The sequence below is a fragment of the Lethenteron reissneri genome, chromosome 66 (assembly GCF_015708825.2).
Source record: "Lethenteron reissneri isolate LAM-NWPU_2019-01 chromosome 66, ASM1570882v1, whole genome shotgun sequence".
Classification (NCBI taxonomy): Eukaryota; Metazoa; Chordata; class Hyperoartia; order Petromyzontiformes; family Petromyzontidae; genus Lethenteron; species Lethenteron reissneri.
The window spans coordinates 1,847,462-1,862,973 of NC_083844.1; positions in this window are offsets into that span (position 1 = coordinate 1,847,462).

Consider the following 15,512-nt stretch of genomic DNA (forward strand, 5'->3'; position numbering starts at 1 on the left):
GTTTGTTGTTTACACGTGAACACGCATGTCCATGGTCATGTGTACGTGTTGATGCCCAAGTGTTGATGTGCAGTGCGTTCGCGTGCGTTGTTTACACGTTGCGCGAGCGCCAGAGAGGTCCCTTGCGCTCTCACTAGAGGGGTCACCCTGTGGTGCCACGCACCCTCGGTGATCGTGTCTTACCCCGCGTGCTGTGTGGTGCCACAGCGACGGGGCCGCTCTGCCGAGCCAGGGAGCCGCCCGGCTTCCCCCACCGCACTGCCCCCCATCACCCGCCCCACATAAGCACACACCCGCACGCATCCCCCCCCCCCCCATAGAGCTGGAAGGGAAGGTTACCTGATCGACCGGTTTTTATCCGAGAGACCCTTATCGGGATTAATTCTCACGGTTTCCGGCGATCAGGGAATTGGATGACCTCCCCCGTGCTACGTGGTACCGCGGCGCTGCTGCCGGCCTTAATATGGTGTGGTCGCGGCGTGGGGCATTCGGCCACCGCGGTTGAGGCGCATTTCCCCCCACACACACCCCCACGAGTCGACGGGGCAAGCAGGGGAGGCACGAGACAGCATGAATAGCGGGGTCACAGGGGCTGTTGCGCATAGTCATGGGGGGTTGGGATAATTGCGCTTGAGCGCGCAGGCCCCATTGTTAGGAAGGGTAAGGGAGTAATTAGGATGTACGCCGCCAACGTCGCTCACTGATTAGCATATCAACAGCGCCTGGGGACTGCCGTGCGCGGGCTTGGGGTGCACGAGCCCATTGTTCAGCGCAGCATCCCCTTTGGAGGTAGGGAGGATAAATAGAGGAGCGCAGAGGGGAAATCGCTCTCTTACTCCAGCGCCAGGCGACCAGACGCAGCTCGAGCCAGCGACCCGGACGTCCGTGCGACGCACCGAGGCACGCGGTTAACACCGGGATCAGCGGACCGCCGTGGACACTTAACAGTGAGTAAGAAGGTGAATTAGAATCATAGCCGATAAATAGGGAATAGGTGCCGGTTTAGTGGAATAGGCCAGCCTCGTCGACTCACTGATTGAACATTAGTTACCAGGTAATAAATCATTAATAGCGAAGCGTGGTCTCGCGTGATCTTGTCGTGCAGTGTGAGCGTGTGGGAACGCGTGTGGTACTGTGTGTGCGTAAGCTCGCGGCGTGCGTAATAGGCGTACCCCAGGTGCGCGATCATAACGTAAGCGGCCAGCAGACGGCGAGCGCTGCGCAGAGCGGCGCAAGAGGGGTATCGCGTGTGGAGCTGTATGCGTGTGTGCGCGCACGTTCACTACGTGTATGATACAGGTGCGCGATCGTAACGCGAGTGGTCAGTGTTGAGTGAGTGCCGTGCAGAGCTGTGTGTGTGGGTGTGCGCGTACGTAATTAACCATGCCTGCTACGCGGACCCGCGGTGGAGGGGAATCCTCGGGCGACGGCTCCCACACCATGGGTGAGGAACTCAGCAGCGGTTCGCTTAGCAGCAGGGGGGCGATTGATGATGCTAGCCCGGCCGTTAGCATTATCGAGGGAGGGATTTCGGGGGCTAGCGACCCCCACATATTGGTGTCAGAAACGGGACGATCCCCCGCGGCCCCAAGGGAAAGAGGCCCCCCAACCCAGGTTAAAATCAAATGCACATTTACGGGCAAAGGAATTCCATCATGGAAATCGTTTGCCCGCAGCATCAGGGGGGCTAAAAAGGTTAATGGGTGGTCGGATGAGGAGGCGTTGCAGCAGTTAGAGATACATTTAGATGGGCGAGCAGCTGACTTTGTGGAAGCTTTGCCCGCAAGCACACAAACTCAGTGGGAAAAATTAATGTGCGAACTCGAACGGCGCTTCGGCACCTATGACGAGGAGGAGGCGCAGGCGGCCTTAGAGGCACGCCGCCGTCAGCCCGGCGAGGATCTGCGAGATTACGCCGAGGACGTACGCATGTTGACCCAGCTCGCGTACCCGGAGCACGAGGCGAAAGTAATTGAGAGCCTCGCTGCCGGGAAGGTCCAGCGATATTTGGCACGCACCCCGTGGTGGCAGCCAAATATAGACGGTGCACGCCTCTCCTTTAACACACTTGTCGAGCGCGCGCGCAAATGCGAGAAGCTCTCGGGTGAGCGCGCGCAGCCTCGAGGGAGGGGACGAGAGTGCGCCGTAGCGAGCCTACTCTCGGACGAGGAGGAGGAGCTCGCCATCGCAGGAAGGGGACGGGCAAGGGAGCCCCAGAGACCCAGCGAGAAAACCCCGGGGTGGGTAGCTGGGTTACAGGCCGGTATGGGAGATATGATAAACCAAGTAGGTGAGAGGGTAACCCAGGTACGCGAGGAAGCAAATAAAAATATGAAGACCCTCCAGTCTGAGATGGGTGAACTACGTTCCACGGTAGGGGGGCTAGCCGGGAGGGTGTCCCAATTAGAGTCCGATTTGGGACAACTGCGTACTGGGGGAGGGAGAGGGAGTGGGCAGGGGGCCCACTACGGAGCCGACCCCCTCCTCGGGCATGTTATATGTGCGATCGCCGAGGGCATTTAGTGAGAGACTGTCCTGAAATCACCCGAGCTAGGCAGATGCGGGGGTTAAACTCCAACGCCCCCTAGAAAGCGGACCAACTAGGGGTGCAATCGACGCGGTCCCGATACAAATAGACGATAATGAGAATAATGGCGAGCGAGTGATCTCCACACAGGTTCCAGCAACAACGCCCACGGAAACGGTGACTCCCGGCGACTGGCTACGGGAGCTGGTGGCAGGGATCACGGGGGCCACGTCGCTGGTGGAAGGGGAGGTTAACGGAGTGCGTACCCGAATCCTGCTGGACACGGGGGCGGTGGCCTCGCTCGTGAGCGCAGCGCACTGCAGCGCGATCGGGGTCGACGTGCGTCACCTGCAGGCCCCGGACCGCGCGCTGCACACTGCGAGCGGAGCCGGAATGGGGCTGCTGGGGAGAGCCACCCTAGAGGTCCACATAGGCAGCCAGGTGTGCACGCAGGAGTTCTACGTGTCGAGTGCGTTGTGTCACGAGTGTATCGCAGGCACCGACCTCCTAGAACGGTTGGGACTCAACGTGCAACCCCGCCAGCGATGCGCCACCATGGAGAGCAACGGCGAGCGGATACCGTTCCTGGGACGAGAACCAACTCGCCGCCGCTTTGCACCTGTGGCCGCTATCCTGGCGACGGCAGTCACCATCGGCCCGCTCACCGAGATGCTGGTGCCGGTGGCAACATCCCCCACCGACCCCGCGCTCCGACCATCAGGGGAGGTAATGCTAACTCCTCACCCGGAGTTGGCAAAACGGTATGGGGTTGTGGGATCCGCCACGTTGGTAAACGCAGATGGGGACCGATTGTTTATGCGGATGTTTAACCCCCACAATACCCCAGCGATACTGCGACGGCGCACCCCGATAGCCACAGTACACCCCCTGCACGCACGCCACTCTAACGACTCGGTGTTCGCACTCTGGGCTGAGGACCCCGGTCGTCCTGAGGGTGAGCAGGACCTGGCCTGGCGAGTCGGCCCGACTCCCCGAGCCGAGGTCGTTCCCCTGCTCGACGCGTTACATGTACCATGGGCGGACTTACCTAAGGGAGAGGCCGATCGGCTGCGCGAGTTACTGCGGGAGTATGCCGACGTGTTCAGCGAACACGACTCGGACGTGGGTCGGACCGACCTTGTTAAGCACCAAATTGACACCGGTGCAGCCCGACCCATCAAACTCCCTGCGTACCGAGTGGGCGCACCCGAACGCACCCAGATCAAGGAGGCGGTTGGGGACATGCTTCGCGATAACATAATTCAGCCCTCGGCGAGCCCCTGGTCAGCCCCAGTGGTACTAGTAACGAAAAAGGATGGGTCAACCCGGTTCTGCGTCGATTACCGTAAACTAAATGCAGTCACGCTCGGCGATGCCTTCCCCATACCCCGCATCGACGACACCTTCGACAGTCTCGCAGGAGCGCGGTATTTTTCCACCCTCGATCTGGCGTCCGGTTACTGGCAGGTGGAGATGACGGAGGAGGATCGGCCAAAAACAGCATTTACCACCCCGATGGGCCTGTTTGAGTTTCGAGTGTTGCCGTTCGGACTCACTAACGCGCCCGCGACGTTCCAGCGGTTGATGGAGTTGGTGATGCGGGGTTTGCAATGGGAACAGTGCCTGATTTACTTGGACGATGTGATAGTGTTCAGTAGATCTTTGTCTGAGCATTGGTCCAGGCTTCGAGAGGTGTTCCAGCGACTGCGAGCGGCTCATCTCAAGCTCAAGCCACGTAAGTGTTACATCGCACAACGCGAGGTGGGGTACCTCGGGCATCGCGTCAGCGAGGCAGGCGTGCGCACCGATCCGGAGAAGGTACGCGCCGTAGTGGAGTGGCCACGGCCAAGGAATCTGACGGAGATCAGATCATTTTTGGGGCTCGCCACCTATTATCGTCGATTTGTAAAGGGATTCAGCGAGATTGCACGCCCCCTCACCCAACTCACCTCCCCTAAGCACCCCTATCAGTGGACGGGGGCCTGCCAGACGGCCTTCACCACTCTCAAAGACCACCTCACCCACGCCCCCACCCTCGCTTTCCCCGATTTTACCACCGATTTTATTTTGGACACCGACGCCTGCAGCAGCGGGCTGGGCGCGGTGTTGTCACAGGTACAGGATGGGACGGAACGAGTCATCGCGTACGCCAGCCGGACCTTGAGTGGGGCCGAGCTGAACTATTGCGTGACCCGCCAAGAGTTGTACGCCGTGATTTTCGCATGCAAACAGTTCCGGCCGTATTTGTACGGCAGGAGATGTCGCGTACGCACTGACCATTATGCTCTGCAGTTTCTTCTTACATTCAAGGAGCCGCGGGGGCAGATGGCCCGGTGGTTGGCGCAGTTGCAGGAGTACAACCTGCAAATCGAGTATCGGGCTGGCCGGACGCATGCAAACGCGGACGCCTTGTCGAGGCGACCCACGGTGTACGCCGAGACGAGGGCGGAGGAGGCCTGCCCGTGTTTCACGGGGGGACGCTGCCGGCAGGCAACGGACCCCCGAGAGGCCGCGGCCACTGACCCCCCCCCCCAGCGAGAGAGAGTGCAGTGTGCGCCACGGAAACCCTCACAGGTGACACTGAGGATCCCGTCGACCGCCCGGCAAGCGCGGGACCCGCGGCTCGGGACCCGATTGGACGGATCCAGGAGGACGTCGGCTGCGCCTTCCCGGGCCTAAACGACGAGCAGCTGAGACAGACCCAGCAGCGAGATCCGGATCTGGCGGCAGTGGAGGCGGCACTGCGGGAGGAAAAGAGCGCCCTACCAGGACCCTGGAGCGGTTTGTATGCCCGGTTGTGTGTGCGGAACGGAGTGGTACGGGAGTTAACCGAGGCCGGCCAGCCGGGGTGCATCTGTGTTCCTGCCCAGGTGCGACCCCAGCTGCTACGGCTGGTGCATGACCACCCACTCGGGGGCCACGATGGGGAACGACGTACTCGAGAGACCCTGCGTCGCCAGTATCTCTGGCCCAAATTGGCACAAGACGTGGCGGCCTGGGTACAGGGCTGCCGCGCCTGTCAGCAGTGCGGGCCGAAACCGGCACGATACCAGGTACCCCTAAGGCCGTTCCGCGTCAGCCGCACGAATCAGCTGGTCGGGATCGACCTACAGGGGCCATTCCCGCGATCCCATCGAGGCAACCGATATATCCTAGTCGCAGTAGAGTATTTCACCCGCTACCCCGTGGCAGTGGCCATCCCTGATAAAACGGCCTTGGTGGTGGCCCGGGCATTTGTGGAACACTACGTACTTAAGCACGGGATCCCAGAACGAGTCCTCACCGACCAGGGTAGCGAGTTCGAGGCCGAGTTGTTCCAGGCACTGTGCCGAGAGTTCGGAATCCAGAAGGACCGAACCACAGCGTACCACCCCCAGGCGAACGGGATGGTGGAGCGCATGAATCAGACTTTATCGGGGAAACTCAAACGTATGGCGGCCGCAAATCAACGGGATTGGGATGAACACCTCCCCTACGCCCTTTTCGCCTACGCCACCACCGTACACACGTCGACGGGACAAACCCCGTTTTTAATGATGTTCGGCCGTGAGTCTCGTTTACCCGCAGATCTGCTATTCGGCGTCCCTTCCCCCCAGCCGGAGGAGGGAAGCCGCCCCGTGGAACACCTGTTGGAGACCCTACGAGAAGCCCGAGGCCGAGCATACCCGCAAGGGGAAGCCGCGCATCGGCGGCAGGAACAGGGCACCCGACCCCGCATGGAACCCCCCTTGTTCCTGACAGGTGCTAAGGTGTGGCTACACACCCCTCGCGTCGGGGCCGGGCAGGTGGGGAAACTGACGACCTACTGGCGGGGACCCTGGACCGTGGTGCGACAGATCTCCCCCTGGACGGTACTAATTGATGGCGGGGAGAGGGGTCGAGAGACGGTGGTCAATGTCCGCCGCTTAAAACCGTGGAAAGCGGCCCCGGCGAGAGAGAACCCCGTCACCCGAAGGCCCCAAAATCCCGGAGTACCCGCATCCCCCGTGCCCGGGGGCCTCGCGCAGTATATGGGCCCCACGGAGCCCAGGGCTCCGAGGGGCCCCGGGCGGGGCCGGGGGCGACGAGGACGGCGACCCTTAAACCCCACCGCTTCTGAGTTTGTTCCCCAGCCCGCAGGTGCCAGAGGCCGAGGGGAGCCGTTGGAATGGAGGAGGAGACCACCGCCGGAGCCCCAGGAGACGGAGCCGCCACCCCCGAGGCCAGCCACAAGGGCCGGGCGAATCCCGCGGACCCCGCGGCGATACCTCGTGGGGGCAACCCAGGCGAGGTGCTCAAGTCAACCCGGGACGGGGACTGGCACCCCGGGGGGCTATGTGGTGCCACAGCGACGGGGCCGCTCTGCCGAGCCAGGGAGCCGCCCTGGCTTCCCCCACCGCACTGCCCCCCATCACCCGCCCCACATAAGCACACACCCGCACGCATCCCCCCCCCCCCCCCCCATAGAGCTGGAAGGGAAGGTTACCTGATCGACCGGTTTTTATCCGAGAGACCCTTATCGGGATTAATTCTCACGGTTTCCGGCGATCAGGGAATTGGATGACCTCCCCCGTGCTACGTGGTACCGCGGCGCTGCTGCCGGCCTTAATTTGGTGTGGTCGCGGCGTGGGGCATTCGGCCACCGCGGTTGAGGCGCATTTCCCCCCACACACACCCCCACGAGTCGACGGGGCAAGCAGGGGAGGCACGAGACAGCATGAATAGCGGGGTCACAGGGGCTGTTGCGCATAGTCATGGGGGGTTGGGATAATTGCGCTTGAGCGCGCAGGCCCCATTGTTAGGAAGGGTAAGGGAGTAATTAGGATGTACGCCGCCAACGTCGCTCACTGATTAGCATATCAACAGCGCCTGGGGACTGCCGTGCGCGGGCTTGGGGTGCACGAGCCCATTGTTCAGCGCAGCATCCCCTTTGGAGGTAGGGAGGATAAATAGAGGAGCGCAGAGGGGAAATCGCTCTCTTACTCCAGCGCCAGGCGACCAGACGCAGCTCGAGCCAGCGACCCGGACGTCCGTGCGACGCACCGAGGCACGCGGTTAACACCGGGATCAGCGGACCGCCGTGGACACTTAACAGTGAGTAAGAAGGTGAATTAGAATCATAGCCGATAAATAGGGAATAGGTGCCGGTTTAGTGGAATAGGCCAGCCTCGTCGACTCACTGATTGAACATTAGTTACCAGGTAATAAATCATTAATAGCGAAGCGTGGTCTCGCGTGATCTTGTCGTGCAGTGTGAGCGTGTGGGAACGCGTGTGGTACTGTGTGTGCGTAAGCTCGCGGCGTGCGTAATAGGCGTACCCCAGGTGCGCGATCATAACGTAAGCGGCCAGCAGACGGCGAGCGCTGCGCAGAGCGGCGCAAGAGGGGTATCGCGTGTGGAGCTGTATGCGTGTGTGCGCGCACGTTCACTACGTGTATGATACAGGTGCGCGATCGTAACGCGAGTGGTCAGTGTTGAGTGAGTGCCGTGCAGAGCTGTGTGTGTGGGTGTGCGCGTACGTAATTAACCATGCCTGCTACGCGGACCCGCGGTGGAGGGGAATCCTCGGGCGACGGCTCCCACACCATGGGTGAGGAACTCAGCAGCGGTTCGCTTAGCAGCAGGGGGGCGATTGATGATGCTAGCCCGGCCGTTAGCATTATCGAGGGAGGGATTTCGGGGGCTAGCGACCCCCACAGCTGCCTCGCCCGTCTCTCACCTGGCCAACATCAAGAGCTGTCACGACCGCCGCCGCCTCCTCCTCTTCCTAACCCCTATTCTGCGTCGATCTCCTCTCTCTCTAGCTTTTATTGCCAGCGTTAGCCAGGTGAGGCGCCTCGGGGAGTCACAAACACACCCCACAGGCATGCCAACAGAAAACAATCACGAAGACGTGCCCTGATCATCTGCAGGCGTACGAAACATCAACCGTGCTGAGTTTCTTTTCTAGTTGGTTGTGTGCAGGAAAAGGATTTTAACCACAACCATCATTATTACAATGGCCTATAGCCCGTCCAAAGACCGGTGGATTGTAGTTCATCTTAAATATTCAATAGAAAATAATGACGCACCCATGATTTCATTTTGACTTAAAACTTTCATGACTGCAGGAATGAATATTCTTTGGTGCTTTCGGTAAAGTCACGTAGATAGAAAAATAAAAATAAAGTTAATAAAAATAAAATAATATAAAACAAAAAACACAATGTAGACTGTAGCCTGTTTATTAATCTTAGTGAGTGTACTGGCAGTCTATAATGTAGACTGAAGCCTGGTTCTTTACCTCGGTGAGCGTACTGGCAGTTTTTATTTATTTGACATTTTTCTTTACTTTTTTTTATTTCCGCTCGTGATTATTAATTAGGGGGTGGGGTCCACATGAGTGAAGTCATCAGCTCATGATTATTGATGAGGGGGGGAGCTCCATGTGGAGTGACGTTACCCGCTCATGATTATTTATGACGGGGAGGGGGTCTACGTGGAGGACCCCACCTGTTAATGATTATTAATGAGGGGGGCTGGTCGACGTGGAGTGACGTCACGCGCGTTACACACAGACATTCTTGGCTCATTATATTAGTGAATGCATGGCTGAGGCTGGACATTTTGTACTAAAAAATCTAGTCAATTCCGAAACATTGCGAAAATGTAATCGGAAAATCTCTTCCTCTAGGATCGGCTCCCCATCCCCAACCGCCCTCACCACCTCTGCGTGTCATTATTCCTGTCTCCAGTCTGCGTGCATTCCTCCTGCTCCTTCCCGAATGGGGGAAGCAGTGGGAATTCGCATAATTTACGCAAAGTGTTGGATTCGAAAAACGGCTTGGAGCCGTTGGGCCACGGCCGCTCTCCTGTGAGCACGTGGCAGGAGGAGGATGATGAGGTCTCACCCCGGGTTGGCCTCCTCGTCCATGGCTCTCAAGTAGTTGATCAGCTCCTCTGCGTTGAACAAGACGCGGGCCCTGCGCGCCGTGTGATCGAAGGAGACGAGCATGTACTGGACGTGCGCGCTCACACGGGGACAGATGCAGAGAGGAGGGGAGGACGGAGAGAGGATGGGGAGATGGAGAGGTGGAGGGAGGTAACAGCGGCACTGCCGGGTCATCACGGCCAAGCCGATGCCCCTTTCAGACTGAAAATATCAACAAACACATTCGTCAGTAATACTGTGGCGCTAGAAGTAAAGCGACAAGTTTTTTTGTTGCGTGATTGTGTTTTGTTGATTCTAATTTCATGTTCAATTGGCCTTCTCCCCGCACCTTCCCCCGGGCGTGACAGAAGTTCAACATACATTTAACCAGCACCATCATCAGGCAGACTACGGAGCTATGGAGAGACGATGAGGTGAGCAACAAGGTTTGGTGGAGGGAATGAGGGGGGCGATGGCGAGATGAGGTAAATGACGAGCAGGTGAGAGTGCAGGTGAGGGGAGGCGATGAGGTTCAGAGAGACATTGATGAGGTTAAAGACGACTTGCGGAATTGATACGACGTGAGGGAGTGTGACAAGGTGAGGATAAGGGAGTGTGGTGAGGTGATGTTAATGGAGTGTAATGAGGTGAGGGTAAGGAAGTGTGAATAGGTGACGAGGTGAAAGCAGATAATGTTTTGAGGTAACGAGGTGATTTTGGATAAACTACGCGAGAGTTACATATAAAACAAGTATCAGAACATACACGTGAACACATTCGAACAAGAGGAACTGAGGTTAATCACAGCGACATTAGAAGCTACTGTGGGGGCCGGCGTCCACTCCACCACCCTCGCCATGCAGTTGGGGAGCGACGTCCGCCCCCTCCACTCCCTCCTTCACTGCGTAGATCGGCTCCCGCCGGGCCCCCGCCGGCCCGCCCCCCCACACGAGCGCCCTCTCTGAAGGACTTAGCTAAATTGCTGGCTCACCGCTGCACCGGGTTATTCCACACACGCCCGCGTATACCACCACTAATGCTACAGCCGCGGCGCGAACGCACGCGACCCTGCAGGCGATTATATCCTAACACGCGTACACCACACCGCTAAATCTCGAGCGTTGGCGTGAACGCGCGCGCGCACCTGCAGGCGATTATATAAACCAGCACTCGTGCTGCGGCTCTGCCCTCACTCTCGTCGCGTGTGTGCACGCGCAGCCGCTGCACAAAACAAATCACAGACACTGCACCGATGCTCTGTGCGAACGTTTTTTCATGGCGCAAACCCTGCACTGCATGGAGGGATTATTCTGTGACCAGTACCTAGCCTACTGCTATCCAAGTCCCCAAACACTCACACGCCCTATCACGTACCTCGCAGCTGTACTCACGGCGTCGTACAGACGCTGTGAGAATCGGAATGAGGATGACGATACAAACCTTGGCTATCACTGCCTCGTAGCAGCACTCGCTGGCATCACACGGATGCTGCGAGCGGCTCGAGGAGTCAGGGCAACAGGGGGGGTCTTGGCGACCATGCTGCTGAAGATGAGATCTCCCGTGATTTTCGCTCATTTTCCTTCCCTTACATGCAGCGTTGCGACAGTTTCTTTTGCTACCTATTGGAGCAAGATGACCACTTGAGGCGCGCGCTCCCGGGCTGCGCTCACAGCAGCGGCTCGTGGGGCCGTTTGTGAGGGGGCCGGTGGGACCGCGGGACTCGCACATCATACACTCACTCACGCTGCCGTTGACTCACTCACACATCATACACTGGGAGTGTCGTGCTGCCAGCTATGGCTGCAGGTTTGGTCGTACGTGTTATGTATATCGTTTATTGTTAAATTTAAATCACAGTTCCTATGATTACTGTTGTTACATTGTTTTTATAGCTTTATTTTGATGATTCGAAAACATATTGTTAATCTAAATTGTCTTATGGTTGTTCTTGTTGGCTTGCACCACATTGTGATTTTTGCACACAGCGTTTTAATACGTTTTTTTTTGTTTATTTGCTGGTTCATTCCAGGATGTTCCTGTGGCGCGTCGTCGCTTTGGGATGTTCTGTGTTCATATTTTGTTTGTTGCGGTTGCACGCGACTTAAGAGCCGCATGGCTCACAGGGCTATACCTGTTTAATCTGGAAGCACGTCCGGCTGGTGAATAAACACCCTGACAGTGTACATTCGGTCTGTGCAGCTGGGATCCCCTGACCTCTTTGTCTGCTCTGTTAACTTTATATTACACTTCTAAATTTGAAGCTTTCGTGACTGCAAGGATTCATACTCTTAGTTCTTTCAGTAAAGTCACTTAGGTAAAATAAAAAAAATCACGACGTTTCGGAGGCAACACAGCCAGATTCACTTGATGCAGCAAATCTGGCTGTGACGGTCCCACCTGATGACGGAGACTTGTGTTGCCTCCGAAACGTCGTGATTTTTATTTTTTATTTTATTTTTATTAATTTTAATTTCATTTTTTTTACCTACGTGACTTTACCGAAATAATTAACTAAGAGTATTAATATTACACCCCAGCCCCCTCACCGATGTCGTGTATGACTCATTGCTGCTGGCCCGGTGTACCTTTGTGCGCCAAAACTATTTTAAGCCAATTCAGGGGCACCGCAATGTGACCTGTGAGGGTCGGCAAATCTCCTGGCATCAGGAAACCGTGGGACTTTCCCTCTAAGGACCCTTTAGATTAAAACCCGTTGTGCCAGGCAATCCCGCGCTGGGACACTACGTGTGTGCGCTGCGTGTGTGTGTGTGCTCAGGGTGGGGGCCAGGGGGGAGTCGCGGCACTTGCGGAGTTGCTCCGAGGCTATGGCACCACACTACTTCTCAAAAACTCTGGAAGATAAAAAGGCAGGAATGAACTCGAAGACATAGAGCCTAACCAAATAATTAGCTGGTTGCCAAGTGGGCAAAACTAAACGTATGACCCACAAGTTCGCCACAGTGTTCACGCGTCGCCTTCTATTGTGTGTGTTAACATACACATCTGTGTGTGTTCACATGTGTGCATTGGTGTGATATGTGATCGTGTTGATGTGTTCATGTGCACGTGTGTGTGAGCGTGTTAATGTATTTATGTGTATACGTTTGTGTTTATTTTCGCGCGCATGCGTTCACGTGCATATGCAACACGCATATGGAGGTGTTAATGCACTGGTGTTGATGTGCATTGTGTTCGCGTGCGTTGTTTACACGCGAAAACACATGTGCATGATCATGTGTACGTGTTGATGCGCAAATGTTGATGTGCAGTGCATATGCGTGCGTTGTTTACACGTTGCGCGAGAGCCAGAGAGGTCTCTTGCGCTCTCACGGGGGTGGTCACCCTGTGGTGCCACGCACCCGCGGTGAAAGTATCTTACCCCGGATGCCGCCTCGCCCGTCTCTCACCTGGCCAACATCCAGAGCCGTCACCACCGCCGCTGCCTCCTCATAACCCCCTCCCTGCGTCTATCGCTCTCTCTCTCTTGCTTTTATTGGCAGCGTTAGCCAGGTGAGGCGCCTCGAGGAGTCATACACACACCCCACCCGCACCACTAATGTAGACTGTAGCCTCCTGGTTCTTAATCTGAGTGAGTGAACTGGCAGTCTATAATGTAGACTGTAGCCTGGTTATTAAGTGTGGTGACTGTGCTGGCAGTCTAATGTAGACTGTAGAATGGTTCTTAACCTCGGTGAACGTACTGGCAGTTTATTTTATTTTAATTATGTTTTATTAACTTAATTTGTATTACTGCTCATGATTATTAATGCGGGGGTGGGGGGCGGGGTCCACATGAGTGACGTCATCAGCTCATGATTATTGATGAGGGGAGAGTTCCATGTGGAGTGACGTCGTCCGCTAATAATTATTAATAATCTTGATTTGAAGCTTTTGTCACTAAAGGAATTCATACTTCTTTGGTTCTTTCGGTAAAGTCACGTAGGTAGAAAACAATAATAGATCACGACGTTTCGATCGCCACAAGAAATTGTCTTCAGGTGGGAGAGAGAAACTGGCAGCAGAAACAAGTCCTTATATATTCTTAGGTTTTTTCGGTAAAGTCACGTAGGTAAAAAACTTTAAAAAGTAAAATAAAATAAAAATCACGACGTTTCGGAGGCAACACAAGCTTCCGTCTTCAGGTGGTACCGTCACAGCCACGACAGCTGTATCAAGTAAATGAGAGATTGCAGAAGCTACCACTCCGTTTATATAATGGTTGGAGAAGGTGGTGGGCCAAGGGCCGCATACTTTTATTAATATGGTAAGGTGAGGCTTAAGACTAAGAATAGACTGCACTGTTTAGGGAAAACAAATTAAATATTTAATTACCAATTGCTTAATGGTGGCAGACAATCATCTGACCCATAGGTGGCAGCCATCTCAAGCCAGAGGACGAGAAGACTCTAGCCGCCACGCATATAAAGGATTTATAGTGAAAAACTTTGTTTTTACGGGTTTACTTGTTTCCCTCACTGCAGAGCCGAGGGGGGTGGGGGTGCAGCATCGGGCAAGAGGGCGGGTGCTAGAGACTGTGCCTAAGCGAGTGGGAAATCCAAAGATGGGAACCGAGATGGGAGGGGGGGGTTAAAGCACGACGACGACGCAGAGGTGAGGAGGTGGCCATTGTATTGTGAGAGATTAGCATGTCAATGTAAACGAACCAACGCAACGGGGGCTGTTTTAGTGCGACATCCAGCTCGTTAGAAAACGAGGGAAATAAACGAGGGACAGCCCCACCTCGAGGGAAGAAGAGAGACACAAGCCGAGAGGCACACCCACACACAGAAAGATACACACACAGAGAGACAACCACAGAGATACATATAGATAAAAAACACAAAGACAGAGAGACACACACACAAAGAGACACAGAGAGAGAGACACCTAGAGAGACACACAGAGACAGACGCAGAGACACACACAGAGGGACACACCGAGAGAGAGAGACACACGGAAAGACACACCCACACACAGAGAGAGACATACACGGAGACGGAGACAGAAAGAGAGAGACACACACAAATCGAGGGACACACAAAATAGACAGAGAGAGACACACACACAACAACATCACAGCCAGTTGTCGTCTGCTAAAATACGAGAGCCACTGCCACATCGAGGGAAAGGGGGCACCGTTGGCATTGTTAGTGAGACATTTTGCCCGTTAATGTAAAGACATTTAACTTGGTAATGTAACTCAGAGTCGAAAATAACTACTGACAATGGCAGGTAGGATGGAAACATCAACAACCAGTTAAGGCTTTACCTGGTTAATAAAGTCCTTCCAATGATCGCTAAATTTGTACCCATCTTCTCACCATCAGAGCGAGACCAGCTGCGCTTGGCCTACGACTGGAAAATGCTAGCTGACATTGGCCGGCAACTTGTTTCCTCCGGAGATCGCAACCACCACCCTAAGACCTGACATGGTGCTCTGGTCCTGTTCGCTCAAGAAGATCTTCATCATTGAGCTCACAGTACCCTGGTAGGACTCAGTAGATGAGGCTTATGAGCGAAAACATCTGCGCTATGCCGATCTAGCTGCCGAAGCACGGCATCATGGCTGGAACACAGAAGTCCGACCAGTGGAGGTGGGCTGCAGAGGTTTTGTGGCAACATCTACAACCAGACTACTTAGAGAGCTGGGAATTAAGGGCCAGAGCCAGTGTTTGGCAATCAGAGCTGTATCGGAGGCGGCAGAAGGCAGCAGTCAGTGGCTCTGGATGAAGAGGAAAGACCCCAGCTGGGCCCCGAAGTGAGAGGGCCAGGAGGTATGCGGTCAACAATGCTTGACTCAATGAGGACGCCCCTGCCATGCATAGTCCCATGGGATGTTGGCTATCAACAACAAGACAACTCCTATGACTAATTGAAAATGGGAAGCAAGCGTAGGATTGATCACCCTGTCGCTGGCCGCCTTTGGGGAGGGTGTATAGTGTGAAAGGCCGAAACACTCTAGGAACCAAAGGTACACTACTGACGATGCGCTCCCCAAATTTCACCAGGCTCACTGTTCATGAACTCTTGGAAGTGCTTGCACAAAGGATGGTAACATCTCATCCTGTGTTCTTGGAATCTATATGTCTGTGTTT